This window comes from Trachypithecus francoisi, unplaced genomic scaffold (assembly GCF_009764315.1).
Source record: "Trachypithecus francoisi isolate TF-2019V2 unplaced genomic scaffold, Tfra_2.0 Lachesis_group1, whole genome shotgun sequence".
Classification (NCBI taxonomy): domain Eukaryota; kingdom Metazoa; phylum Chordata; class Mammalia; order Primates; family Cercopithecidae; genus Trachypithecus; species Trachypithecus francoisi.
The window spans coordinates 7,930,682-7,957,234 of record NW_022681454.1 but is presented as its reverse complement, the minus strand read 5'-3'; the positions used below and the strand labels follow the sequence as shown (position 1 = coordinate 7,957,234).

The 26,553-nt window shown below is 41.9% G+C and overlaps 2 long non-coding RNA genes across 2 annotated transcripts in view; one reads left to right on the top strand and one right to left on the bottom strand.

Annotated features, from left to right (window-relative positions):
- The window catches only part of LOC117086283, a 30,025-nt gene extending 4,903 nt beyond the window's left edge, over positions 1 to 25,122 (bottom strand). The window contains exon 1 of the long non-coding RNA XR_004438260.1: positions 24,921 to 25,122. This is a non-coding gene — a long non-coding RNA (uncharacterized LOC117086283). The remainder of the gene's footprint in view (positions 1 to 24,920) is intronic.
- The window catches only part of LOC117086284, a 53,670-nt gene that overhangs the window by 17,228 nt on the left and 9,889 nt on the right, over positions 1 to 26,553 (top strand). The gene's annotated exons all lie outside the window — the stretch shown is intronic.

Here is a 26,553-nt window from a genome sequence, read left to right as displayed (position 1 = left end):
AGCTCAGGCCCCACAGACCTCTCATCCTCCTCCAGAGACCAAAGCTCTAACCCAGGTGTGTTCTTCTCATGGCAATGGTACAAAAACCCAACCACCCAAACACATAACAACCACTGGTCATGTCACACCTGTTAGCATTCCACTGAGCAAAGCAAGCTATGTGACTGAACTCTAAGTCAATGGGTGGGGAAATAGTCTTGTTTGTTTGTTTGAAGAGATAAAACTGAAATAATAATATGGCAAAGAATGTGCATCCATGGGGAGGTGAGGATTTGGGGCTATTAATGAAATCTTCCATAATTTTGAGATAACTAGCCAGGTTATTACCTGACAGTCCTACCGACTTGTGTCAGAGACTGAAATTTTAATGGCAGCTCAGCTACTTTTCAGAAATGTGACCTTCGACAAGACATTTTCTCTCTCTCAGCCTTATTTTTCTCCTCTGTATAGTAGGAAAAATAGCTCCTTTTAATAGAGGATAAAGTAAATGATTTTATGGAAAAGCATATTACGAGAAAGCACTGTGAAGACATTCTTACTATTATCCCATGTCATAGGTTTCTTGAGTTGCTATACTTAGCTCCAAATAACTTCTGATGTCAAAAATAATCAAATCCAGAGTATTGGCTGCTTTAGAACAGGGATATAATTATCAAAAGTAATGAAAGCAACAACTACGGCCTTCATGATAAAATAACAATAGGAATACAGTCAGCCCTCTGCACCCACGGGGCATTGGGTCCAGGACCCCCGAGGATATCAAAATCCATGGATGCTCAAATACCTTCTAATCAGCTCTCAGTACCCATGGGTCCCATGTGGACACCAAAGGCTGGCTGTACTGTCGTATTTACAATTGCACTTCCTAGCGGTATCTCAAACACTAAGATGTAGTACTTATTCCAATGAGTGTTTGCTGGGTGAATGAATGGATGAATGAATGAATGAATGAATGAATTGGAAACAACAGTGATACATTTGAAAAACATTTCTCTGGTTTTCAAATTGACTTTCAAAGGGGAACTCTAGAAAAATATCTAGGTGAAGCACCCTGGGAAGCCAGTTTTACCTGCTTTGAGGAGTAATTACTCATCTCTATGGATAGATTGTAAAGGTTTTCTTCAAAAATCCCTAGCAGGCTGCAGAGCCACACTTAGGGTTTGTCTTTTCTCTTCAGCCAAGTAAAACAGTTCTTCAAGCCGAAAGTTCTTATCTTTATTCTCTGTGGCATGGTCAAGCCCCTAAACTTTGATAATTGGAGGAAAGAGAAATTGGCATATTATTGACAACCACAGATGTGTCCAGCATTTCCAAATGTCAATTCCTTGGTTCTCCCAAGCTCAGAGGGAAGCATTAGAATCCACAATTTACAGATGGGGCTCTGAGCTCAGCAAGATTGTGGAATTTGAACCCAGGGAACACTTTAGGCTGGTTCTGGCTTTTTCCCTGGCCCACGATGGCACTAAATACTTGCTATTTGATTGCTTTATCAGTTAACTGAAGCTACTATTAAAGCAATAGCAATTTGGCATGGAACAAAATGGTATAACACCTCTCAGCACCCCAGCTCTCAGGGCAACATCCTGAACCCCACCAGGCTCGATGAATGTTGATTCTGACAATGGTGTGGTCCAAGCCCCTCATTTTCCAGATGAGAAAACTAAGCTCAAAAAATGATTGACTTTTTAGGGTCACACAGCTAATTAGTGGCAGAGCTTGAGTTTGCTGGAAAGTTCTCTCTCTCGCTCTCTCTCTCACTCTCTCTCTCTCTCTCTCACACACACACACAAACACACACACACAGCCAGGCTGAGGCAGGGGTTGTGGGGTGGGGGTGTGGTACCACCAGCTTCTTACTGTGAGGGACCAGGCCGCAAGCAATGCTCATCATCCCCCCCGCCTTTCAGAGTGGGGTTGAGAAACTGGTGGAGGCTGAAGGCCTCTGCACCCTGGAGGACACCGGAGTCTGTGGACACTGAACACATTTAAAGGGCAGCCGCTCAGCCCGTACATTTGTGCAGTGCTCCCCGGAACTGATTTCCCCAACTGGATCTTTATCAAAAGCATAACTGAGCTTCAGAAGCAGCCCGGCTGGCAGAGGAGACTTGGGAAAGAGCAGTGGCACGGTGGATTGTATGCTGTCAGAACAGGAAACAGATTCGCAATGGTGGTTTCAGGCTGGTTGACTCTGTGCGAGGGAACCAGCCCGTGACGTGAAGGTCTGTTTTGGCAGGCTGTGGGCAGCTGAGGCATTTCTATCACATGGGTTGGGGCCTTCAAATGGCCCGGCAGCTGCCCCTCTTTGCCTCTCAGAGTGAATGGCTGGGTAGAACTGACTCTGCATAAAGAGCAGCTCTGCTTCCTGAGAGAAAGAGCTCTGCCCTGTGCCCTGTGCAGTTTCACCACTCACCTGCTGTGTGAGCTTGACATATCACTTAGTCTCTCTGTGCCTCGGGCTCCTCCTCTTTCAGATGGGGGCAAGAGTAGTGGAGAATAAATGAAATGTGTAATTAAATGGTTCATCCTCTAATATCATGGAGATTAAGTAATTTCAAAACCAGAACAATGCAAACAGAGGCGCTCAGCACATGTTGGTTAATGTTCTTACTGTTTCTGATCCTGTACCTTCTGACGCAGGCCAGTGAGACAGAGTTTTGGCTACTTCAATTCTGCCTGGGGTCATCAACCCAAAGTTTTTGGACCTGAGCATTTATCCCTAAAATTAACATCAACCGCTCATTGAACAGCTCCGGTTTGCGTGGCACTATTTTTGTCCCTGTATATAGCATCTCATTTAATTGAAACAACGAATCTGTGCACTAATCATACAATAAAAATAGCCAGTGAGCATTATTTGAACATTTGAGGTGGACTTTTAAGCACTTTGCATGTATTAACTCTATTAATTAGGTTTTAGGTCTTATTTCCCCAATTTTGCTCATAGGGAAACTTGCAACTTAGATAGCTGAACTGAACAGACCAAGTCTGGACACTGCAGATCACAGGGAGACTTAATTTCCTCTGGATAAAACCTCTCTCTCTCTCTCTCTCTCTCTCTCTCATACACCCCTGCCCAAGCCTCCCCCACCCACACACACACTGTCACACATGTGTGCAACTGTGCATGGAAATAGTATTGGAATGATAGGGAAGGGGTTGCATGGGCTATCCAGGCAGCCTGCCTTGGCCTGTACTCTCACCTACCTGGAGCCCAGTGTAGGATGGAAGTAAGTGGCTGGGGACCGGGAGAATGAGCTAAAGAGGCCCAGCAGCAGAGGCAGGGGCTGTGCCATAGCAGGGCAGGCTAGAGGCTGGAGCACAGTTGAAAGAGATGGTGTATTAGTCCATTTTCACACTGCTGAAAAAGACATACCCGAGACTAGGCAATTTATAAAGAAAAAGAGGTTTAATGGACTCACAGTTCCATGTGGCTGGGGAGGCCTCAAAGTCATGGCAGAAAGCAAAAGCATGTGTTAAACACGGCGGCAGGCAAGGGAGAATGAGAGAACCAAGTGAAAGGGAAACCTCCTATAAAACCATTGGGTCTTGTGACTTATTCACTACCACAAGAACAGTGTGGGGGAACTACCCCCATGATTCAATTACCTTCCACTGGGTCCCCCCCACAAGACGTGGGAATTATGGGAGCTACAATTCAAGATGAGATTTGGGTGGGGACACAGCCAAACGGTATCTGATGGGATGGGGGCTAGATGTCCTGCTGGGCCCTGGCTTGCCAGTTTTTCTGGCATCAGGAGGATCTACAGGGGAGTCTAGATTTTCTGGCAAGCCAAAAAATAGCCATGTTTCACTGGCCCACTCTACTCTGAATGCACTCATCCCTCCCACAGCCCAAGCTCTCCCTAGTGAGTGAACTTTTATTCATTATTTCAGATCAGTTTGGGGGTTCCTCCTTGACTGCCCAAGAGAGTGGTTCCCTGGGCTCCCACGGCATTTGGAACTTTCTTCCACCTGAGCATCTGCTTGTAGTCTGAGTTCTGCTCTTGACTGAAGGAACCCTCAGGGCCATCTGGGTTCTGCCCAGCTTAGCACAGGGGCGTGGGACACAATGGGAGATGAATAAAAATTGGTGGACTGATGACAAATAGAAGCCTTGGGGAGGAGGATCCAAAAGGAGTTTTTAATTAAAAAGAGAGAAAGAGGAATGAATACAACAATCTCATTGTACAGATTAAAAGGCTGGGACTTGGCCAATATTATGGGGCTGAACTGTGTCCCCCCAAATCCATATGTTGAATTCCTAACCTCCAGGACCTCAGAATGTGACAATATTTGGAGATAGAGGCTTTAAAGGTGTAATTAAGTAAAATGGGGTATTAGAGTGGCCCCTAATCCAATATGACTGGTGTCTTCACAAAAAGGGGAAATTAGACACAGAGGCACATACAGAGAGAAAACCACGTGAAGACACAGGGAGAAGACGGCCATCTAGAAGCCAAGGAGAGGGGCCTGGAACTGATCCTTCCCTCACAGCCCTCAGGAAGAACCAACCCTGCCCACACCCTGATCTTGGACTTCTGGTCTCCAGAACTGTGAGAGACTATACTTCTGATGTTGAAGGCTTCAAGGCTGTGGTACTTTGTTATACAGCCCTAGCTGATTCATACAGTGAGTTGAAGGGACTTGTTTATTGCCACAGATCTTGTGGTGGCAGAGCCAAGAGTTAAACCCAAGTCAGCTTACTCTAAGGCCCATTTGTTGATCTCCCCACTCTATGCATCTTTCTTAGGAGTTCTCCCAACTTCCTTTTGAGATAAGAACCGTTCTTGTATTTACCCAGCCTCTACTACTGGCACTCAAGTAAAACTCCATTTGATCAGGAGGAGAATGGTGATTCTGAAGCAAGATGGTGAATGGAAGAGTTACATTCAATGGGCTGGGTGTGGTGGCTCATGCCTGTAATCCCAGTACTTTGGGAGGCCAAGGCAGGTGGATCACGAGGTCAGGAGTTCTAGACCAGCCTGGCTAACATGGTGAAACCCCATCTCTACTAAAAATACAAAAATTAGCCTGGCATGGTGGCATGTATCTGTAATCCCAGCTACTTGGGAGGCTGAGGCAGGAGAATCACTTGAACCTGGGAGGCGGAAGTCTCAATGAGTTGAGATCACGCCATTTGCACTCAAGCCTGGGTGACAAGAGTGAAACGCCAGCTCAAAAACAAACAAAAAAATTCAATGAACAAAATATGTGCTTACTATTTTATCTTGATGAGATTTTTATTGTAAAGACCTTTACATCGACCCTTTCTGTGCATCTTATCTCAGGAATGAAAGCTTTACAACTGTATTGAAACAAATATGTCTGCGTTACGTCCCTTCACATATGAACTAAAGAACACACAATGAGGGGGACATCAGTCGTGTCTCCAGGCCTGGGGCTAAAAAAATCTCAGCAAACTGAGATTCAGAGAGGTTTAGCCACTTGCCCAAGGTCACATAGCCAGTAGGTGACCAAGCCAGGATTGAAGGCCTGGTCTGGCTGACGCCAGAGTCTGGGGGCTTTTCACTGTGATGTCTACAATTTCCCTGAGTTATTTCCTTCGTGCGAAAAACCAAGATCTCATGCATCCAACAGACCAAGGCCAAAATTATCTCCACTCAAGGGAGTCTAGGGAGCACCTGGATGAGCCAAAGCCCCACATTCCTGTGCCAGGCCATGGGGACAATGACACATTTTCAGGAACCTCAGATCCTCCTGGGGCAGTCACATATGCTTAATGACACTAGCCAGCTGTGCATGGATGTAGCATTGGCTGCAGTGGAGGGAGAGTGGCTTTGGAGTGAGATTAAGTGTGGTTTACACCCAGCTCCATCCCTTACTTGCTGGGAGCCTTGGATTCCCCATCTGTAAAATGGCATTATGGTAACCTTGCAAGGTGATGGTGAGAATTAAGTGGGAGGACTTTTGTCCACACAGGAGATGGGAGAGTTACCATTCACTGAGCACTACCCTTGTGCCAAACATGGTTCTAAGCACTTTGATGGATGAAATAATTTAATAGTCTCTGCAGAGATGGGTTAGGCTGGTATGTGAGTTAGATGCAGGTCAGCAGAAATGGTACTGGAGCTGGGACAGGCAGGAGCAGCAGCTGCATAGGGTTGCTAGATACAAGTTTGTAGTCTAAGTGTGCTCCATGCAATGTTTGGGACATACATAGATCGAATAATTATATGAAATTCCAATTTAACTGGGCACCTTCCATTTTTATTTGCTAAATCTGGCAGCTTTAGGTCTGGACTACCGTCTCCAATAAAACCAAAGCATTTGTGGCTCACCTGCACTGTTCCTTGGGCACTAGAGAGTTAGAGGGGCATGCAGGGGGTCAGAAAGCCTTTTAAGCCTTAAATGTACCAAGTCAGGGCATCCCTGCAAGTAATTAATTTTGCCCATTTTCTCCAGCTTTCTATGCAGGCCAAGTGGATTATTTGCCAAACTCTCATGTTTGTCTAACTTTCTTTTTTGGTGAAATCCATCATTCATCTGAATCCCCGTTTCTTTTCTTTCCTGATGCCAATCAAAATGATTTGTGTAGCTCCCCATTTTTCCTGCTGGTCCTTGCTTATACCCCACAATTATTTTGAGTATGAATAAGGAAGGAAATATTCTCTCTCATGATCTTGTAAGAAATATTTTAGGGTAGTGATTCTCAAAGTGTGGGTCTAGGACCACTGGCATCAGCATCACCTGGGAACTTGTTAGAAGTACAAATTCATTGGAAACTTTGGGGTAGGGCCCAGCAATCTGTGTTTCCACAAGCCCACCAGGGCCTGCTGAGGCTCATTCAAGTTTGAGAACCTCTGGCTTAGGGGAAACACCTTGCATTAGGCAGCAGGAGAGTTTGGATATCAGTTCCATTCCTCCCAAGCTGATTCAGCTTATGAAAAGCATTCATTCTCCTACTTTGTTTCCTTCTGTTGAGAGCAACAGTGGAACCAGGGCTCCTATTTCCTTGCAGATGAAGGCGACATGCAGGGGATCCCTGAGCACTGTGTCTGGGAGGAGGAGCAGTCCGCTAGGTGGAGGGCCATGGTGCTTCTTGTCCAGACCTAGACACTGCCTGTTCCCTGCCACCCAGCCTGCAGGTCCCCAGCCAAGAACAAAACGACGCGTGCTGCCAGTTGGCCTTGCAATGGGAGGTGGCCCAGTGCCAGCCCTTACTAATTGCTAATTTGCACTGAAACAGCAAACAAAGCCCTTCATGTGAATGCCCTGATTATTTGGCCAGTTCTCCCCCACCCAGGGGGCCATCCCCCAAATCTGGAGCCATTCACCCCAGGATTCCAGGAGGCCACTTGGGCCGGGGGTTCTTCCTAGTCCCAAGAAAAGCCAGTTTCTCTCTGCAGCTAATTGGGATTGGGGAGGAGCCTGCTACTTTTCTGTTCTTTTTCTTTCCAATGTTTATGCTTCACCACAAATAAGAGAATATAATGATTTTTCCCCTGTGGGCAGAGCTTTGGAGACAAAGCAGAGAGGTAGGAAGAGCAAGATCCTCAGCTCATTCACATTCACGTTGTAACCTTGTGAATTTCCAAGCTTTTCAGCCTTGCAGAGATTCACTTCCATACCTGTTTCAGGAGTATCCATTGGTGCCTTCCCAGCACTGAGACCTAGGTAGGAATGCCTCCAACTGCAAGTCATGGTCCAAGGACCTCCAAGTCTCCCCAGGGAGTCTGTTAACCCTGGTTTCACTTTCTCATGGCTCAACTCCCGCGTCCGCTTTCTCTTTCATTCTCTCTCATTACCCTGATGCACAAAGTGCCATTCCTTCACCAAGTCAGCAAGAAAAGAGGAATCCACAGGTTCCAAGCATTCTGCAATCTTGCATAGACAGAAAACTGGCAGGGGTTGGAGAGGGTGGAGGAGTTGAGTCGGGTGGCATTTCCCACCCTCTGACTACCCAGCCCCTGCACCCAACCCTGTCACATGCAGCTCCCCCAGGTCTCTAGAATTTTCAGAGCTGATCAGGCCATTCTTCCAGCAAGGGTGACTGTGTTTCTCAGAGGAACTTGGTTCCAAGAGCATGAACTTTTCTTCATCTTGTTACGTCTCATCAATGAGAGTGGACTAAGTCCCTTTGTTTTGAAAACTTACGTTTTAGTGGAAGGAGAAGAAAAAAACCCACATAAATGAGTAATTATAGAATGTGTTAGGTGGTGATAAGAGCCAGTGAGTTTGGATTTGGACAGCCTCTCTTGTACTTTCTATTTTGCATACCACTAGCATGAAAGCTCCAGGAGACAATATTTTTTAAGAGTAGCTTTATTAAGTATGATGGAATATGATAAACTACATGTAAAGCATACAATTTGCTAAGTCCTGACAAATGTAGACACTTGTGAAGCCATCATCACCATGGAGATAGTGAACGAATCCGCTGCCCCAAGTTTCCTGTGCCCCCTTGTAAATCCTTCCTTTTGCTCTTCCCATCTCCTCCTCATTCCCTCTCATCCTCAGACAACCACTGATCTGTCTCTCACTGCAGATTGCCTTGCATCTTCTAGAATTTTATGTAAGTGGACTCATCTGGTGCATATTCATTTATGTCTGGCTTTCTTTTTAGCATGATTATTTCGATGTTCATCTCTGTTGATGCATTCATCACTAATCCATCTGTTTTTATTGCTAAATGTGTTCTATTTATGGGTATACCACTGTTTGTTTCTCCATTTACCTGTTGGTTGACATTTGGATTGTATTATTATCATTATTTCGAAACAGGGTCTCACTCTGTCACGCAGGTTGGAGTGCAGTGGCACAATCACAGCTCACTGCAACCTCTGCCTCCCAGGCTCAAGTCATCCTCCTATCTCAGCCTCCTGAGTAGCTGGGACTACAGGATAGCACCACCACATCCGGCTAATTTTTGTAGAGACAGGGTTTTATTATGTTGAGGAAGCTGGTTTCAAACTCCTGGGCTCAAGTAATCCTCCCACCTCAGCCTCACAAAGTGCTGGGATTACAGGCATGAGCCACCATGATCAGCCTATTTTTAAAATTATTAAAAATAAAGCTGCTGTAAACATTTGTGCATAAATCTTTGCACAGATGCGTATTTAATTTATCATGGTTAAATACCTAGGAGTGGAATGGCTGAATCATAGGGCAGATGTATGTCTAACTTTTAAAAAAATTGCTGTTTTCCAACGTAATTGTGCCATTTTAGATCTTTACCAGTACTGTATGAGGGCTCCAGTTGCTGCATATTCTTGTCAAAATTTGGTATTAATCAATTTTTAAAATTATAGACACTGTAATAAGCATGTAATAGTGTTTCGCTATGATATAATTTGCATTTCATAATGACTAATCATGTTGAGCATCTTTTCTTGTGTTTATACCATCCAGATATCATCTTGGGTAAAGTGCTTGTTCAAATATTTTGCCAGTTTAAACAATTGGGTTGCTTTTCATAGTACTGTAAATGGACTTTTATTTCAATTTCTGATTGTTAATTGCTAATTATTTAGCGATACAACTGAATTTTCTATATTGATCTTATATCCTGCAAACTCAAAATAAACTCACTTTACTCCAGTAGCTTTTTCTTTTTCTTTTTTTTTTGATACATTGCATCCGATTTGCTACAGAAAGGATCATGACATTTGTGAATCAAAATATTTACTTCTTTTTTCCCCATTTGGGTATCTTTCTTTTTTCTTGCCTTATTAGAGTGGCTACAACCTCCAGTACAATGATGAGGAGAAGAGATTATACCAGAAATCCTTTTCTTGCTCTTGGTCTTAGAAGGAAAACAGTGGACCATTCACCATTAATTTTAATATTGGGTATAATTTTTAAATATATTCTCATTATTGATTGAAGAAGTTATCATATGCTGACTTGCTGAGATTTTTAAAAATCAGAAATGAATGTTGGATTTTCTAAAATGTGTTTTCTGCATTTGTAATGATGATATTTGTTTTTTCTGATTTGTTCTGTTAATAATGTGAATTACATTGAGCAATTTTTTAATGTTTTGTTAGGCCATTTCTGCATTGCTATAGAATACCTGAGTCTGGGTAGTTTATAAAGAAAGAGGTTTAATTGGCTCACCATTCTGCAATGTGTTATCTTTTTTTCTAATTTCTTAAGGTAGAAGTTGAAATCATTGATGGTTTGAGGCCTTGCTTCTTTTTAAATACAGACATTTTACATTATACATATCCTTCTGAGATTGCTTTAGGTGAATCCTAGAACTTTTAATATGTTGTGTTCTCATTTTTATTCAATTCAAAATATTTCAAATATCTCTTTTGATTTGCTCTTTTACCCATGGGTTGTTTATCAGTGCATTATTTAGTTTCCAAGTGTTTGGGGATTTTAAAAGACACTTTTCAGTTATTGATTTCTAATTTCTATTTTAATTCTGTTATAGTGAGAGGGCATACTTTTTATGTTTTGAATGAGTTTAAATTTATATATTTATTTATTTATTTTGAGACATATTCTCACTCTGTCACCCAGGTTGGAGTGTAGGCATGATCACAGCTCACTGCAGCCTTGACTTTTTAGGCTCAGGTGATTCTCCCATCTCTGTCTCCATAGTAGCTGGGATTACAGGCCTGTGCCATCATGCCTGGCTAATTTTTACTTTTTTTGTAGAGACAGGGTTTCACCATGTCACCTAAGCTGGCCCCGGACTCCTGTGCTCAACCAATCCACCTGCCTCAGTTAGCCAAAGTTCTGGGATTACAGACATGAGTCACCATGCCCAGCCAGGTTTAAATTTATTGAGACTTGTTTCATGGCCAAGAATATGAACTACTTTGGTTAATATTTTATATGCACTTGAAGTTAATGTGTTCTGCTCTTGTTAAGTACGGTGTTCTCTAAATGTCAATTAGGCTAAGTTGGTTGACAGTATGGTTCAAGTAATAGCTATATTACTAATTTTCTGTTTACTTTTTCTATCAATTATTGAGACAGGGGTGTTGAAATCTGACTATTATGGATTTCTCTATTTGTCCATTTGTCCTTTTAGTCCTGTCAGTTTTTGCTTAATGTGTTTTGAAACTCTGAGATTATGGGTCTATAAATGCTTGGAAGTTTTGCATCCTCTTAATGAATTTACTCCTTTATCATCATGAAATTACTTTATTTGTTCCTGGTAATATTCTTTGCTGAAATCTACTTCGCCTGATGTTAATATAGCCACCCTAGTTTTCTTTGATTAGTATTAACATGGTGTATCTTTTTCTGATCTGTTACTTTTAACCCTATTTTGTTTTCATATTTAAATATTTTTGCTTTTTGAGGGCGTTATTTTTTAGTTTTCTTTTTTTTCCTTTTGGTGGTAGCATATAGTTAGGTCTTATTTTTTTCCTTATTTGATAATCACTCCCTTTTAACTAGTGTGTTAAATGTCATACATTTAAAAGCATTTGACATTTAATTTGTTTACTGCTATCACTGAGTTTAACTTGCTGCTCATTTGCTATTAGTTTCATCCGTTTATAGATCCTTTTGCCTGGTTTTGGATTAAATGAGTATTTTTAATGATCTCATTTAACCTCTTTTGTTTACTTATTAGATATCACTATATATATGTGTGCAAATGTGTGTGTGTGTGTGTTTTTAGTGGTTGCTTTAGTTGTTTATATTATTTATCTTTAATAGATCAACATTCACCTTGTAAGAACAGTATACCACTTGGTGTATAGCATAAAAACCTTACAACAGTATACTTCTATTTCTTTCCAGTCTTCATGCTATTGTTATTATACATTTGGCTTTTATATATGTTATTAATAAAAACACCACATTAATATCAGTTTTAATTGGAAGAGTTCATTCTTTTTAAAAAGAGATTTAAATCACAGGAGGACAAACTTTTCCTGTTTATCTACATATTTATAATTTTGAGTGCTCTTCCTTTCTTTGCATAGCTCAGCCATTACCTGATATTATTTTCTTTTTGTCCAAGGGACTTCTTTAACATTTATTGTAGGGGAAGTCTGCTGTTGAGGGATTCTTTCAGCTTTTGTATGTTTAAAAATATTTCAATTTTATCTTCATTTTTTGAAAGATAGTTTTGCTGGGTATAGAATTCTAGGTTGACATTTCTCTTTTTTTTTCCTATACTCTAAAGATGTTGCTCCAGTGTCTTCATTATTTCTGACTAACAGTCTGCTTGCAATCCTTATCATGTTTCCTGTGTATATGACATGTGCTCTTTCCTCTAGTTGCTTTCAATGTTTTGTCTTTATCACTGTGATTTATGTATTTATTTATGTTATTTAAAAGTTTTTTGAGACAAGGTCTCGCTTTATTACCCAGACTGGAGTGCAGTGGCAGGATCATGGCTCACTTCACCCTTGATCTCCTGGAATCAAGTGATCCTTTCACTTCAGCTTCCTGAGTAGCTGGGATTATAGTCATGTGCCATTATTCATCACCAATTTCAAAGCAGAAGAGGGAGGTAGAAGCAGTATAATCAAAGATATGACAATATCTCACTATGTTGCCCAGGCTGCTCTCAAACTCCTGGGCTTAAGCAAACCATCCTCTTTGGCCTCCCAAAGTGATGGAATTACAGGTGTGAGCCACTGCACCTGGCCTATCACTGGTTTTGAGCAAGTAAGTTTATGATGTTTCTTAGTGTTGTTTTCTTCAGGATTTTTGTGCTTGTCCTGTGCTGAGCTTCTTGGATATGTGAGTTTATGGTTTTCACCAACTTTGGAAGTTTTTGGCTATTATTCCTTCAAATACTTTTTCTTCCCATTTTTTCTATCTCCTTTGTTTCATGATTCCAGTTATGCATTTCTACTTTTTGGGGGAGAAGGGTTCTTTTTACTCTCCTTGTGTCCATTTAAATAGCTTCTGTTAAATCTTAAATTGAACAAATTATTTCTTCCATGGTATCAAATCTGTCCTTAATCCCATCCAGTGTATTTTTTTATCTCAGAAGTACTTTTAACCCCCAGAAGTTCAATTTGGGTATTTTAAATCTCTTTTGTGTTGCTTCTTAATATGCTCAATCTTTCATCTACATTTTTGAATACATAAAATACAGTGAGAATAATTGTTTTGATGCCCTTGTCTATTAATTCTACAACTCATGTCATTTCTGGGTCCGTTTCTATTGGTTGCTCTTTCTCTTCATTATATGTTATATTTTCCTACTTTTTTTCGTGCCTGGTAGCTTTTTAGTCGATGACAGGCATTGTAAATTTTACCTTGTTGGGTGCTAGATATTTTAGAATTGCTATATTTTTGTGTTTCCTTTGGGATACAGGCAAGTTACTTGAAAACAGTTTAATTATTTTGGTTATTTCTTTTAAGCTTGTGAGGTGAGACCAGACCATCATTTAGCCTAGGGTAAATTTCTCTCCACTACTGAAGTAGTATGTTTCTGATTTTTCTACTGGATGTTCCACAAATAATAAGGTTTTCCACTCTGGCTGGAGGGAAGAGGAACTCTTCTCATACTTAAGTAAGCTCCAGAGATTGTTCCCTCTAATGCTTTCTAGTGGTTCTTTCCTTAGTCTCAGGTATTTTTCTTTTATTCCCTACTTTTTCTTATTCCTCTTTTGTAATCTCCTTTGTAGATTCTACCTGCTTTTGCTTCCCTGGACTCTCAGCTCCATCACTTCCACTCAAGGCAATCCCTGGGCTCCATCTGGGCTACTGCTTTCCCTGTCACTTCATGGGAATTCTCCCCAGGCTGGGTGTGGTCGGCAGGATGCCTAAAGATTTCCATGCAGTGAGGTGGTTTGGATTTGTGTCCCCATTCAAATCTCATGTCACATTGGAGGAGGGGCCTGGTAGGAGGCGATCGGATCATTGGAGCAGATTTCCCCCTTGCTGTCCTCATAACAGTGAGTGAGTTCTTAGGAGATTTGATGGTTTAAAAGTGTGTGGTACTTTCCCCTTCATGCTGTCTCTGTCTCTTGCCACCACATAAAGAAAGTGCTTGCTTCCCCTTTGCCTGCTGCCGTGATTGTAAGTTTCCTGAGGACTCTTAGTCATGCTTTTTGTTAGGCCTGCAGAACTGTGAGTCAATTAAACCTCTTTTTGTCATAAATTGCCCAGTCTCAGGTAGTTCTTTATAGCAGTGTGAGGATGGACAAATAGAGATGGCAAAGGGGAATTAAGGTTGCAGACGGAACTAAAGTTCTAATCAGTTAACCGTAAAAAGAGAAGCTTATCCTAGTTTATTTGGGTGAGCCTTTGAATAATCACAAGGATTCTTCAAAGCAGAAGAGGGAGGCAGAAGCAGTATAATCAAAGACATGACAATATGAGAAGAACGTGGTCCAGCATTACTGACTGAAGCTAGAGGTATAGAGCCACAAGCCAAGAAATGTGGGCAGTCTCTAGAAATTGGAAAAAGCAAGAAAATGATTCTCCTCTACAGCTTCTAGAAGGGAATGGAGTTCTACCAACACCTTGGTTTTAGCCCAGTGAGATCCGTTTGGATTTCTGACCTCCTAAACTGTAAGATAATCAATTTTGTTATTTATGCCACTAATATCGTGGTGATATGAGACACCAGCAATAGGAAACAATAATACATGTTTGGTACCACAAATGGGGTGCTGCTACAAGAAACACTTAAAAATGTGGAAGTCGCTTTGAAATTGGGCAATTGGTGGAGTTTGGAAGAATTTTCAGGAGCATGATAGATGAGGCCTGAATTGTGCTGAACCCACTCTCAGTAGAAATAGGGATCTTAAGAACTCGGCTGGTGAAGACTCAGGATCAAGGAAGGGGCACAGCAGGGAAAACCTATATTGTCTTAGAGAATATCTAAATCATCATAAATAGGCTGTCGGTAGATGGGTGCTGCTAGAGAAGACTCAAAAGGAAGTGAGGAGCATGTTATTGGGAACTGGAGTAAAGTGAGTCCTAGTTACAGAGCAGCAGAAAACTTAGTGGAATTGTGACCAACCATTATTTGGAAAGCAGAACTTGTAGACTATGAAATTGGACATTTAGCTGACAAAATTCCAATCAGAGTTGAAAGTCTGAACATTACCCCCAACATATTCCCTCCCACACCTTCCCAATTGATCCCTGCCCCCACATCTGTAAAGGTAACCTCTGTTTCCTCAACTATAGATTAGATTAACTTGTTTTAAAACTTTATATAAATGGAATCATCTAATATGTCCTCTTGTGTAAGGCTTCTTTCACTCACATCATATTTTGGAGATTATCTGTGTTTGTGGGTGTATTGGCAGTTCATTTTTTTTTCTTGAGTAGTATATCATTGTTTAAATACCACCACTTGTTTACCTGCTTTCCTATGAATGGACTGTTTCCAGTTTTGGCTATCATGAATAAAGCTGCTGTAAACATTCATGAGCATATGTTTTCATTTTTATTATTTCATCTTTAAGTTATGATGTTAATTGGGGAAACAGCAGGGCCTTGAGAATTGGAAATGGACACATGGGCAGATTCCAATGACAATGAAAACTTTGAACTTCTAGACTTTGCCAAGCTTCCTTTGCCAGCAGAAGCAGCACTCCTCCCCTGTCTGAGGAGGTTCACCTCCTGTTGCTTGCAACTCCAGTGAGATTCACTGAGGTTGTTGCTGATTGGGGGACTGCCAACCCTCCTCAAGACCTCCTGCAAAAACACTTCATTGCATCTAAGCCAATAACAACCCTCAAATTCTGTCATTATCCAGTGGGCCGGGGCAAATTGTGACCAGGGAGAAAGAATCACACATAACAAGACAAAGTCCAGGATGCTTCCAATGTATGTAAGAGACTCAAAACACACCACATTATTTTTGCACATTAAGGAATCAGTATAAATTTGGTATTAAGATAATTTGATATTTTAGAGTGGTAGTCTTTTGACTCCAATTAAATATACAGCTCAATAATGGATTTATATTTGTGATTTTAAGTGGAAATCTTACTAAGCTTATATATATAATATATATAAAATATATCTTATATAGATATAAGATATAGATCTTATATCTGTAAGATGTAGACCTCATATCTTGTAGATGTCATATCTATGATATAAGATATAGATCTCCTGTCTTATATATCTCATATGTATATCATGTATCTATACTTCATTATTTATGTAACTTTATCTGATGTATAAGAATTACTTCAGTATTGGGAAGAGTTGTCAGATCACTGAGATATTTAAAAGCAAATTGAGTGTAAGCAATTTATAAATGTAATTCAAAGTTTCGAAGATGTTTAATTATTTGATTTGGTTAGTGGCATCCAGCATTATTTTTGGATCCTTTATAAGTGATTAATTGCTGGGCATAGAACCAGCTTTTAAAACACTAATAGAAAATGATAGTGGCTCATCAAAATCCATGTCTTTTGCTCCTTGGTGGACACTATGTTTCCCTATCTCGTGGCAGTGAAATTAGCCAAGTAACTGAGTTCTAGCCAAATGGAATTGAGCACAAGTGATGTGGCCATTTTCCTTCTTGGCGGACGAAAACCTCTCACAGGCCTTCCTCCCTCCTACTGGCTGGAATGGAGATGATGAAGGCAACTTTGCCAGCAGCTAGTTGGAGGGGGCAAAGCCTTGATCAACTTGGGTCCCTGAGTGGCTTCATCAAATAAGGGGCATTCCCACATCCATTTCTCACTTGTGCTATTTTGGCACCACTGTGGCTGTTACATAAGCAAGAAATACACTTCTATTGTGTTGGGCTGCTCCACGTTTAAGACTCCTTGTTACCTAGCCTTCCCTGATGAATACATTAACAGAATACCAAAGCCTAAGAGACAATTAGGTGTTGGTGAGCCAGGCACTGCAGCACATGCCTACAGACTGAGGCAGAAGGATCTCTTGAACCCAGGAGTTCAAGGCTATAGTGTACTATGAATGCACCTGTGAGTAGCCACTGCACTCCAGTCTGGGCAATATAGCAAGACCCTATCTGCCTAAAAAAAAGATTAGGTGTTAGAGTTTGTATCTTTGTAAAAAGCAAAGCAAACTTCTGCTCAGACTTTTCTTGGCACAAGAATTACCTTTTGCAAGGCTTCACATTGGTAGTGATTTTTCACTTGGGAGCTCATATCTAACAGAGCTGTTGCGGAACATCACTTTTTTCTTCTTCTCTAGTCTCACTTCTGATTTTCTCCCATGACAGATCTAAACCCTGTTGTAAGGGAGTTCACAGATCAAGCATAATGTTGAGGAGAATGTTAAAACAAAATCTATTTCAATTTTTAAAAGTAATGTGCACTCAAAACATTTGGAAAACATAGAAAAGTCAGAAAAATATCATAGAAAGTCAACCACTGACAATATTCCCATACTCAGTATTTCAAGTTATTTTTTATTTTACATAGTTGATATCATATTATATACAAAAGGTTATTTTTTTTCTTTTTTATTTCTTTTTTTGAGACAGGGTCTCATGCTGTTGCCCAGACTGGAGTGCAGTGGTGCAATCTCAGCTCATAGCAACCTCCGACTCCTAAACTCAAGCGATTCTCCTGCCTCAGCTTCCTGAGTAGTTGGGATTATAGGTGCATGCCACTACTGCCCAGCTAATTTTTGTATTTTTAGTAAAGATGGGGTTTCACCATGTTGGCTAGGTTGGTCTTGAACTCCTGACCTCAAATGATCCACCCGCCTCAGCCTCCCAAAGTGCTGGGATTACAGGCATGAGCCACCATGCCTGGCCCAAAAGGTTATTTTTATGTTGTGATTTAAGGAATTTAAAGTCTGGAAACAAGTTGGAAATAGATTCAGGAGTCGGACAGATCTTAGCTTCACTACTGGAGGGGAGAATTCAGCTTGATTTCACCACCATACCCAGGCCTGCTGAGGCCTGCCTTAGGGCCCTCTACGGGGAGATTTTACCTACAGCAGGACATTCACTTGGCCAACTGCAAGGTGAATCACCACCTCACGTACCTTGGAGCCTTCAGAAGTGAAAGAGAGATGGAAGACACAGGAAAGTAGTTTTTAACATATTAACATACCCACTTGAGAAAAGTAGATGAATGCACGGCAGCCTCTCACTGCTTAAAAAGTCTGCCTCTGCTGTTATTTTTTTATTTTATTTTTTATGTTTGACTGATGACAGCTTTTAAGTCTCACCCACCCTTTCCTTATCTGGGCAAACTGATTAAAAAAAAAAAACTGGGTTCTCTCTCCATTGGCATTGGTGGGAGGTTTAACTAGGTAAGCCCTTGCCCACAGTGCACAGGAACCTCTACCCAGCCCAGCACCCTACCCACAATGAAATCCCCAAGCTAGTCTCCTTTTTCCAATCTCTCAAGCCATTTTTGGACCTGTTGGAAAGGCCTGTCTGGCTCTCCCCAGAGACATCCATGATGTCAGTAACAAACCTTTTGATACCCTTGGGGCATTCATGTGACATCATCAGCCTTAACCTTTGACTGTCTTGGCTGGGGGCCCACGTGCTCTGCAGATGACCCTACAAGTGCCTTCTCATCTATCAAATAAATCATTTCTGTATGCGTGCACATTTATTTATTTTGCTAACTGACACTACCCTCAGCAATGCTGCGTGTAAAGACATCTCTGGACCTGGAGTTATCCTGTTCCCTTAGGATAACTCATTAGAAAGGGGAGTACATAGAGGAAAGGCTGTGCTCATTTTAAGTTTCCTGAGATGTATTGGCGAATAGCTTTTCAAAAGGTTGAGCCACATCTCAAGGGAACCGGACAGTATGGCAATCATGAGTGTGCTGTGAAGACCTCCAAGACAAGGAGCTATGGACCAAGGGCCCCAGTGGCTGCTCTCTGAGGGTCTGGGAGAAACTGAAGTTCCCTGACAGTGACTTTGGTTTGAAGACGCGACAGTGGCTTTGCTCAACCCTCTCTAGGCTGCACCTCTAGGGCACTTCCACCAACCTCCCTTCCCTCTCTCCTTCGTGAGGACACCTGGCCATGTAGTTCCCCAGCCTTCCCTGTGTCCTCTTGCAGGTGTTTCCCCTAACAAAAGAGGAAGGTGTTTCCCCTTTGCACATTTCATCCCATCTGGGCATCTGCTTCTTAGAGTATCTGGACTGACACAGAGGGAGGAGTGGGCAGAGTAGCAGCTCAGAATCTGAACTCCTGAATCCCAGGCCCAGCTCTGCTCCTCCCTAGCTGTGGGAATGTGGCCAGTTGTCCTTCCCTCTGAGTTCTTCTCAGTTCCTACCTCTGAAGGATAGGGATTCATGAAACATGTTTGACAATGTCGCTGTGAAAACAGTGAAACTCTGAATATGCAATGCACACACACGGCCACCTTTTCGTTCCCTCACATTTCATAGAAAATCTGGCCTGTTTAAACATGTACAAAGGTATACATGGCACAGAGGCACCCATGTGCCCAAGATTCAGTGTGAACCTGAGCTGTCACTGCAGCACCTCCTGATGGGAAACTGTAGAATGTCGCCTTCCAAGTGTCAATCTTGGCCCATGCTTTAGTGACTCATGGGAACTCAGGCCAGACTCCGCCCTGGGCGCCTGGTCTGTGTGAGTCAGGAACACAGATCTTAGCCCATGGCCTTTGGCTCATATCTGGACAGCTGACCTAGGGTGGGGTTTCTAGGAGAGATTGTTTGGAAGACAAGACCACATGGCGAGAAGATTCGGCAAGTCCCTGAAATCTGAACAAGCACAGTCAGGCTAACAGAATCTGTACTGGAGGTAGGGCAGGGACCTATCCCGAAGAATTATTCCAATGACTCTAAATCTCAGGCTGGGAGGCTTTTGGCAAGTCACTCTGAAGCTTGAGTTTTAAGTCTGTGGCCAGAGACGTATTCACTGCTGCTTGTTCTCCATTGGTCATCTTTTCATATTTAAGACATCCTGGGTTTGACCTCCAGCTTAAGAAAGAAAGGTCATGAATGAAGAGAGTCCTTAGGGCACTTGATTTTCCTCTTCATATTTGGTAAATATTGGGGATAAGAGATAACTAGTGTAATAATGCTCACAGTCAGAAGGCTGTAGCGTTTGCTGGGATTGCGATGAACCAGAGCTCAGTCCATTCAATTCTCACCAGTCCCGTGAGGCAGATGCTCCATTGCCCTCATGTTACAGATGAGGAAACCGAGGTTTAGAGAGGGGAAACAAGCAGACCCAAGTGTCAAGGTGAACTTTCGTGAATCTCTCTAACTGGACCTAGGGGCGCCTCTTGGTTTCATTCCCTGGGGCTTTAGGCTTCCTGCTGGTACTGGGTGGGGGCTGCGAAATGTTCCAGAGAGAAATCCTGGATCCTACTGAGGATGAAAGCCTTTCTTTTATTTTGCTCTTGATTTAAAATGTTCAAACACAAAAACAATTACTGAGGGCAACATAACAAAGACCCATGCTCCACAACCAAGATTTCCTAATGTTAATATTTTCTCCTATTTGCTCAAATTTTTATTTTCAAAAGAAATTAAGCACTGCAGACATAACTGGAGTCCCATCTCTGCCCTCCTCTGGGCCCAGTCTCTCTGTGGTATCTCAGAGACAACTATTTTCTGAATATGAGGGTGACTTTCCTATCCAGGTGTTCGTGTTTTTACAGTATATGCATGTATTCATAAAGAATACTGCATATAATACTGTTTTCTGGGCTTCAAATTTTACAGATGTTTCTTACTGTACATATTTTTGCACAGCTTATCTTTTTCCTACTTGATCTTCTTCCCACTCTCTAACCTTGCTGATCCAAACAGATCTGGCTAGTGCATTTTAACTATTATGTGGCATTCGGTCATATAACTATACTACCACTGATCTTTCCATTTCCGTGTTGATTGGTGTAGATGTTGCTGTCAATTCTTTGACATTATAAACAGCACTGAAAGAAACATTCTTAATTGTGTTTTCTTGTGCGTAAGTTCTTCTAGCATGTAGACCAAGGACTGTACCTATTGAGTCATACAGAATATGCATTTTCCCTTCTCCATCTCTCCCTCTCCTGTTGTTTCCTTCTTCTTTTATTAGTGCACAAAACTGAACTAGTTATCATTCTTGATTCAACAAACTCTCATTAGTGATCTATGCATGGTTCACTTGTTTGCTCTATCTATCTATCTGTGTATCTATCTATCTACCTACCTCTCTCTCTCATCTCTCTGTCTCTTTATGTATATATCTATCAATGTAGGTCCAGATGTATCCCCCAAAATTTATATGTTGAAACTTAATCTCAGTGTGATAGTAGTAAGAGGTGAGACAGTTAGGAGGTGATTAAGTCATGCAGATGAAAGCTTTTGGGTGGAATTAAGGCTCTGAGAATATGGGAATAAACAAACTCACTTTCTCTTAATAAATTCTCACAACATGTTTCTGTCACCAGATATGTGGGGGTTTTCCTTCTACACATCAAAAAAGCAGTCAGTTCTGTAGTGGACACCAGCTAGGTGTCCTGTAATTCAGTTCAGTTCTGACATTGTCTACCTGGGAACAGTGTCAGATCCCACAGGGTGAGGGCTCAGTCCCACAAGGCTGCCCCCAACTTCAGATGCCAATCACAAGCTCCAGATTGTCTTATCTGTGCTTCTGACCCACTGGCTATAGATTGGGATTCCCAAGACCTTGTCTTTGGGTTGGATTCATTTGCTAGAGTGGCTCAAAGATCTCAGGGAGATGCCTACTTACATTTACTGGTTTGTTATAAAGGATATTACAAAGGAACAGGTGAAGAGATGCATAGGCTGAGATATGGGGAACGGGGCCCAGAGCTTCCATGCCCTCTCCAGGTGCATCATCCTCCAGGAACCTCTATGTGTTCAACTCTCCTGAAGCTCTCCTAACTCAGTCCTTTTGTTTTTTTATGGAAGCTTCATTACATAGCCATGATTGATTAAGTCATTAGTCATTGGTGATTAAGATCACTTTTAACCCCTCTCTCCTTTCTGGAGGTGGGGGTTGGGGGGCTGAAAGATCCAATCTTCTAATCTTGCCTTAGTCTTTCCAACCCCCGTCCTGAAGCAACCTAGGGCTGCCAGCCATCAGTCAACTCATTAGTATATAAAAAGGCACATCACTTTGAAGATTCTAAGGATTTTAGGAGTTGGATGCCAGGACTCTGGGATGAAGACCAAGACCAAATACATATTTTACAACATCACAAGGGGCCTTATCAAAGGGCTTGAGAGCATGGGCTCTCTTCTGCCCATGTGAGGACAGCATCTATCCCTTTTGCCCTTCCACCCTGTGTGGACACAACAACAGGGCGCCATCTTGGAAGCAAGGAATCGACTCTCAGCAGACACTGAATCTACCAGCACCTTGATCTTGGATTTCCCAGCCTCCAGAACTGTGAGAATACATTTCTATTGTTTATAAATTACCCAGTCTCAGGTATTTTGTTATAGCAGAACAAACAAACTAAGACACTATCATCTATCTTTTAATTATTTTTAATAATAAGAAATTTGAAATCCATCACTGAAACAAAATCTAACCTATATCTAATACGTTTCTGTCTCCTCCCGCCTCAAACATCCAACCAGCCAGAGACAGAGGGACTTCATGGTTTTCTTTTTGGTGCTTTTAGGCATCACGAGGGATCTGAGGGTGGCTATAATATAGCTGTTAGATGGCTCTGTGGGTACGGTTATATATTTTTGGCACAAAGTCTTTGTCAGTGATGCATATTTCAACTAAATATTTCAACTTCTTCAAACTGTGTGCCTTTTCCATTTTGCTGAATATTGCCAGTTACTCTCAAGTCACTGCATAAGCATACCTTTCTGGAATTGTGCAGAAGTTCCCATCTGCAAACATCCCATCCATACCACTGTTATCAGGCTTAATATTGTTTGCCTATCTGGTGACAGTAGTATAGTATTGTCATTGCTTGATCTTGTGGTTTTATGATTCCTAGCAAGAACGAGCATGTTTTTATATGTTTATACGCCATTTGGACTTTCTGTTCTGTGAATTGTCTCTCATATATTTTGTCCATTTATTTTCTATTATGCTTTCTGTCTTTTTCTCAAGGGCTTAAAAGCATTTTAATTTGTTGCCTATTCTAAAGGTTGCTAATATGTTCTCTCAAGCTGTCTTTTACATTTTTGTGGTGCTTTTTGTCTTACATGCATTAAATTTCCATGTAGTCACAGTTATTCATATGTTTGTGATTTGTGGTTTTTATTGTTATAAAATACATCACATAAAACTTACCATTTTGAACATTTTAAAGTCTATCGTTCTGTGCCATTAAGTATATTCACGTTGCTGTGTAACCATCACCACCATCCATCTCCAGAACTTTTTCATCCTCCCCAATTGAAACTCTTTCCCCATTAAATGCTAACTCCCCATTCCCCTTCCCCTATCCCCAGTACCCACCATTCTTTTTGTCTCTATGAACTGACTATTTTAGATACCTCATTTAAAAGTGGTATTATAAAATATTTATCTTTTTTAATTGGCTTATTTAACTGAGCATAAGGTCTTCACAGTTCATTTATGTTGTAACGTATATCAAAATTTCCCTTCTTTTTAAGACTGAGTAATCTTTTAGTGTGTGTGTGTGTGTGTTTACCACATTTTGTTTATCCCTCGTCCATTGACAAACAGTTGATATAGTTTGGTGTCCCCATCCAAATTTCATGTTGAACTGTAATCCCCACATGTTGAAGGAAGGCCTGGTAGGAGGTGATTGATTCATGGGGCAGACATCCCCCTTACTGTTCCAGTGAGTGAGTTCTCATGAGATCTGGTTGTTTAAAAGTGTGTAGCACTCCCCTCATCTCTCTCTTTCCCCTGCTGCCATGTGAAAAAGGTGCTTCCCCCTTGCCTTCCACCTTGATTATAAGCTTCCTGAGGCCTCCTAGCCATACTTCTTGTTAAGCCTATGGAACTGTGAGCCAATTAAACCTCTTTTCTCGATAAATTACCCAGTCTCCGGTAGTTCTTTATAGCTGTGTGAGAACAGACTAATACAGAAAATTGGTACCAGGAAAGTGGGGCATTGCTGTAAAGATACCTGAAAATGTGGAAGTGACTTTGGAACTGGGTAGTGGGCAGAGGTTGGAACAGGATGGAGGGGCCCGAAGAAGATGGGAAGATGTGGGAAAGTTTGGAACTTTCTAGAGATTTGTTGAATGGTTGTGACCAAAATGCTGATAGTGATATGGACAACGAAGTCCAGGCCTCAATGAGGAACTTATTGGGAACTGGAGAAAAGGTCACTCTAGCTATTCTTTAGCAAAGAGACTGCCAGCATTTTCCCCCGTCCTAGAGATCTGTGATACTTTGAACTTGAGATAGATGATTTAGCATATCTGTCAGAAGAAATTTCTAAGCAGCAAAGCATTCAAGAGGTGACCTGGTTTTTTCTAAAAGTGTACGCTCATATGCGTTCACAGAGGTAGTCTAAAATTGGAACTTCTGTTTAAAAGGGAAGCATAGGGTAAAAGTTTGGAAAATTTGAGGCCTAACCATGTGCTAGAAAAGAAAAACCCATTTTGCAGGGAGAAATTCAAGCTGCTGGCTGCAGAAATTTGCATAAGTAAAGAGAAGCTGAATGTTAATCACCAAGACAATGGGGAAAATGTATCCAGGGCATTTCAGAGACCTTCAGGGCAGCCCCTCTCATCACAGACCCGAAGGCCTAAGAGGGAAAAATGGTTTTGTGGGCTGGGCTCAGGGCCCTGCATCTCTGTGCAGCCTCAGGATATGGCATCCTGCATCCCAGTGCTCCAATTCCAGCTGTGGCTAAAAGGGGTCAAGGTACAGCTCAGGCTATTGCTTCAAAAGGTTTCAGCCCCAAGCCTTGGCAACTTCCATGTGGTGTTGGGCCTGTGGGGGCACAGAAGGCAAGAGTTGAGGTTGGGAGCCTCTGCCTAGATTTTGGAAGATGTATGGAAATGCCTAGATGTCCAGGAAGGAGTCTGCTGCAGGAGTGGAGCCCTCATGGATAACCTCTGGTAGGACAGTGTCAGGGGGTGCAGGTGGGGAAATGTGGGGTTGGAGCCCCCACAGAGAGTGCCCACTGGTGTCCGGCGGGGGTCGGTGGGGTCCTCCGACGCAGCAGGCACCCCTTGCTTTCGCCTCCTGTGGTTGACGCCTCGCGGGCGGCCCCCCTCCGCGACGGTGAGGGTGCTGTCCCGCTGGCCCGTCGCGCTGCCCTCTCGGGCATTGCGCGAGCGCTGGCTCTGCCTGGGCCTTTGCGGTGCTCCTGGAGGAGCACCTGGTGGAGGGTTCCAATTTCTTCACCTTCTCACCAACACTTGATTTTTCTGTTTTTATTTTTTTAAATAATAATCATCCTAATGAGTGTGCAGTGGTATCCTGGTTTTGATTTGCATTTCCCTAATGATTAGTGATGTTGAGCATCTTTTCATGTGTTTATTGGCCATTTGTATATCTTTTCAGGAGAAATGTCTATTCAAGTCCTTTGCCCATTTTTGAATAGTGCTGTTTCTTTTTTGTTGTTTTTGAGTTCTAGGAGTTCTTTTTTTTTTTTTTTTTTTTTTTTTTTTTTTGAGACGGAGTCTCGCTCTGTTGCCCAGGCTGGAGTGCAGTGGCCGGATCTCAGCTCACTGCAAGCTCCGCTTCCCGGGTTTACACCATTCTCCTGCCTCAGCCTCCTGAGTAGCTGTGACTACAGGCGCCCGCCACCTCACCCGGCTAGCTTTTTTGTATTTTTTAGTAGAGACGGGGTTTCACCATGTTAGCCAGGATGGTCTTGATCTCCTGACCTCATGGTCCGCCCGTCTCAGCCTCCCAAAGTGTTGGGATTACAGGCTTGAGCCACCATGCCCAGCCTGGAGTTCTTTATTCTGGATTTAAATCCCTTATCAGATATATAATTTGCAAATTTTTTCTCCCATTTTATGAGCTGCCTTTTTACTCTGTTGATAGTGCTCTTTGATACACAAAACCTTTTAATTTTGATGAAATACTGCTTATCTATTTTTTCTTTTTTAGATTGTGCTTTCGCGTTCATATCCAATAAATCATTGCCAAATTCAATGTCATGAACTCTCCTCCTCCTTTTTTGCATTTTAAGGTATCTTTACCCTCAATAAACTTTTATTTTAAAGTGTCTTTTTTGTATTTAATCTTTTGTTGAGGAGAAGTATATTTTTATGAATGAAATGAGTAAGGGATCCAATGTATTTAATTTCATAAGGCTTCCTGATTGTTACAAACCATTTGTTGAATAATACTTTTTCTCCAATGATTTGTAATGCTAGCTTTGTACCTATATATGGGAGTGGGGAAGTCTACCTCTCTCATGCTCTTTATTCATTTTTACTAATCTATATCTTACCCCTGGGTCAACACTACACTGTCATTAATACAGTATATAATAAGTTTTGCTCTCTGGTCGGGCCTGTTCCCCTTTGTGGAGAAAAGAGCTCATATAGCAGACCTGACACTGCTCTCTTTAGAAAGTCCTGCTTACAAAGTTGGCCCTGGAATGATGTCTGGGAACCTGGATTTGGGGATGATTGCCACCATTTCCAGAACTGATAAGAGTGGCCCACTGTGCCTAAACCATTTGTGCAAACAGTAGGTTCATGTTGACCACCTGCTTTACTTCCAGGAGTCTGGAAGTTCGGTGCATGTCAGGTAGAGGGGGCCATGTATCCAGCCTGCAGTAAAAACTCTAGACGGTGA